The sequence below is a fragment of the Myotis daubentonii genome, chromosome 21 (assembly GCF_963259705.1).
Source record: "Myotis daubentonii chromosome 21, mMyoDau2.1, whole genome shotgun sequence".
Lineage (NCBI taxonomy): Eukaryota > Metazoa > Chordata > Mammalia > Chiroptera > Vespertilionidae > Myotis > Myotis daubentonii.
In genome coordinates, this window is record NC_081860.1 from 7,637,385 (window position 1) to 7,641,693 (window position 4,309).

Consider the following 4,309-nt stretch of genomic DNA (forward strand, 5'->3'; position numbering starts at 1 on the left):
TATTTAGGTTGAGCTATTAAAAAAATAAATATATTTCTTTGTGACTCATGCGTATTTAAATAAAACACTGTGTATATCTGTGAACCCAATCTTCCTACTTTGTCTATAATCTTTTCATTGTTTTGAGTATCTGAGACCTTCACTCCAAAAAGGGCTAGAAGCAACTTAAATATTAAGGAAGAGTATAATGGAGAAAAGTTAAATTTGACAAGTGTTCATTGTACCTATGTGTGAGAAATTATGAAAAGCACTGTGGAGGATTGGGACCATGAACGAGACATGTTTCTTCAGTGGAGATCTCCTGGCATAATGTACATAATACTGTTCTCAGGCACTCTGCTCAATGGTTTCCTTTACAGATAGCAAACCAGTGACTGTGTCACCATGAGGGAAGCTAAATAATGAAGAAGCTGTTTTAGTCCCTTCACTTGACAGACGAGAAAGCCTAGGCTTATAAAGAGACCACATAAGCAAAAGCAAGAGGCAGGACTGGATGGAGGCCGTGTGCCTGGACTCCTGACCATGATGCTACACAGCCTCCCTGCCAATATCCATAATGAACAGGAGAACTGGAGTATGAACGAAGCAACAAACAAAAGGATGTCAGGTGAGGAGAGGACTCTTCTTTCTGGAATCATCAAAGCAATCTTCAATAAAAAAGCATCAATTGCCTCTCATTAAGAGATGGAGTGAAGCAGGGGATCCCTCGGGGGTGAGGACGATGGGGCCCCAACGCACTAGGGCGTCTGCATGCACGACCCCGGGGACCAGGTTCATTGACGCAGATCCGTTTAATTGAGGAACTACAGGGGTATATATCGCATGAGGGGACCAATCAGAGGGAGACACGTTGCTATAGGCGACCGATCAGAGGGAGACACGTTGCTCTAGGCGAACAATCAGAGGGAGACACGTTGCTATAGGCGACCAATGGCTGAAAGGCTGGGGTACTGTGCACGTGGCTCTAGGAGTTAGTTCAGGCGGGCGTTGCTACTTCCTGGTGTGCCAAGGAAGCATGTCATGGTGGAGTGTGCTCACACCATTGCAACAGCCACAGCGCTGAGACATACTTCCTGAGCTCTACTACATCTCCCCCTTCCTTTCTAATTAGCACCAAAGCAAAGGAGTTGTCACTACTCAGAAGGAGATAGAAGGGTGGCCTTATAGACGGGTAAAAGGAGTAGCAGAGGCACATGCCACTGGAAACTGGGAAACACTAACTGGCATGAGAACGCCAGGGTGAGGTATCACAGTCCACAGTCCTTATCTGTGTGCACCTGTGCTATTACCAGTGATGATAGCACACATTAATAAGAATAACGTTCCTGCCGAAGGGTTCCCCTCTGGCGCCATGCGCGCAGCTTGGTCCTGTAGAGCCTTGACGTCACCCCAGGTGATGGGGTGAGCTCATCGGTGTCCAGGTCGTCTCCACCGTCGGGGCTGGTTCTCTTCTATGGTCAGGTCCTCCATTTCCTCCACGGGGGGCAATGGTGGCGATCTACGGCTCATCGTTGATGGTGTAGGGTTTGACGACACGAGCAGGGATCCACGCGGGACTTTTGTCGCCTTCTGGAAAAATACAAGCAAACCCTCTCCTCTGGGTTAAGAGTGGGTCGGGGCCTTTCCAGGCTCCGGTGAGTGGGTCTCTCCACCGGACCAAAGGAAGAGGTGTTGGTATGTCCCGGAGTCCTCCCCAATGTTTATACATAGGGGTTAATCCATGCTCATCAACATGAAAATAATTGAGTGTAGTTAAGGCTTGGGTTAGCAGTGTATGAGGATTTCTCCCTATCACTCCCCCTTTTTCTTTAATCAGTTGGGCCTTGAGTTCCCTGTGTAGTCTTTCAATAATTGCCTGTCCCTGGGGGTTATAGGGGATGCCCATGGTATGCTTGATGTCATGTGATTTTAAGAAGTCTTGAAATAGAGTGCTGGTGTAGCATGGTCCATTGTCAGTTTTTACCTCCCACGGGAATCCAAGGATGAGAAAGGCAGCCTTGAAGGTGGCAATGCTATGTTTGACTTTTTCCCCCGTTTGGGCCTGGGCGAACGTAGCTCCTGAGCAAGTATCTATGACTGTGTGGACATATTTCGATTTGCCAAATGCTGGGACATGCGTGACATTTGCTTGCCATATGGCATTGGGCTGTAGTCCTTGGGGATTGGCCCCTCTGGGTTGTAAAGGCCCGAGGGGTAGTAGAGGGCCACAGGATCGGCAAGCACGTATGAGGTGCTTGCACTGAGCTAGGGGAAGATGGGGGAAGAGCTTATGGAGAGAGGAGGCTGACATATGAAATTTGGTGTGTAGGAGTCTGGCCTCTTCTATGGGTTGTAGGGTAAGAACTAGTTTGTCCGCTTCTGCGTTGCCTAGGGAAAGTGGGCCTGGTAGGCCAGTATGAGACCGTAAGTGTTGGATATATCAGGGCTGTTTACGGTTCTCTAGGATGTCCTTTAGGAGTTGGAGGCTCTGATCTAGCGGGGTATCTTTAACTCTTAAGGTGGAATACCCTATATTTTTTTTGCCGTATGCACCGTGTAAGCACTATCTGAGAATAAGTTAACTGGACTATTTTGACAGTAGAGAAGGGCGTATATTATAGCTCTGAGTTCTCCTACTTATGCTGAGCCTTGATAAGTATATCTAAGATAAGTGGGGTTGGTGGACGTTTTAGGGGACTTTATTATTGCTGCACAGTAATGCTTCCCCGCGTCAGTGAAGGCACTGGGTGCCCTTTGAGGGAGCCGTTGACAGTTGGAGGTGGAATGCGGGAGTTGGTGCCCTTTGCAGCAGCCGTTGACAGTTGACGGTGGAATGGAGGAGTTGGTGGTGCCTTTTGCAAATCCCACCAACAGTAACAAAACCATGACGGTTTGGGAGCTGAGCCCAGGGTGGAGGGAGGGATGGAGACATGGCTTCCGGGCGACGAGGCCGGAATGTCAGAGAAGGGGGTAACGGTTTTTCCTCGTGGACTTCAGCGGGTCGAATCCTTTTCAAGACCTTCTCCCAAGTGGAGGGGTCCCCAATGGGGGCCTTGATTAACCACAGATTGGACTTTAATAGATACTCCCAATGAGTTTGGAGTTCCTTTTCAGAGACCTTAACTTGCCTGCTCTGCAGTAAGGCGTGGAGCGCGCGCGCTTGTGGCGCTCTCGCCAAAGGGGGAAAGATTCCCATTTTACTGTAGAGGGTCGCTCACCCTTCCAGCCATTCCGGGGGGGCCCCACGTTCGGGCTCCAGATGAAGCAGGGGATCCCTCGGGGGTGAGGATGACGGGGCTCCAACGCACTAGGGCGTCTGCATGCACGACCCCGGGGACCAGGTTCATTGATGCAGATCCGTTTAATTGAGGAACTACAGGGGTATATATAGCATGAGGGGACCAATCAGAAGGAGACACGTTTCTATAGGCGACCAATCAGAGGGAGACACATTGCTATAGGCGACCAGTGGCTGAAAGGCTGGGGTACTGTGCACGTGGCTCTAGGAGTTAGTTCAGGCGGGCGTTGCTACTTCCTGGTGTGCCAAGGAAGCATGTCATGGTGGAGTGTGCTCACACCATTGCAACAGCCACAGCGCTGAGACATACTTCCTGAGCTCTACTACAATGGAGTGTATTTCTTAATACACACATCCTTGGATTTCAAAAGGTACAAATGACCAATGAGGATAGCAGTAATGGGGGCCCAGCCAGAAAATGTGGGAGAGGTATAGGGACAGTTAGAAAGCACCAGCAACAGCTCAGAGCAGTTGGCTGGGTAGAGAGGTGGGATTCCAAAGGGACTGGATGCTGGGAAGCCATTATTCAAGAGAAGAAATATGGGCGAAGGAAGAAGCCTTGGTGGGGAAGAAAACAATGAGTCAGGCCTGCAGTGTCCTTTCTGCAGTGAGACATGCAGAGGTGAGCAAGTCCTGGAAGAGTAAATGAGAGACCCACTTCAATGAGGACATGGCTAATGCTGGGAGCAGATGCCCAGTAAAACCCCTGTAGTGCAGTTAAAATCTACAGTCTCTTGTCCACCATTCAGAAATGCAAAGAGCTCTAAAAATGAGCTCGCTTATTTATTTATTTATTTATTTATTTATTTATTTATTTGTAGTGTCAAGCAAATTCACTTCATCACAAAACCTGATATGAGGCTTATTATCTCTAGATATCCCACTGAGATTAAAAAGTCTGCCCTGACCGGTTTGGCTCAGTGGATAGAGCGTTGGCCTGCGACTGAAAGGTCCCAGGTTCGATTCCGGTCAAGGGCATGTACCTTGGTTGCAGACACATCCCCAGTAGGAGGTGTGCAGAAGGCGGCTGAT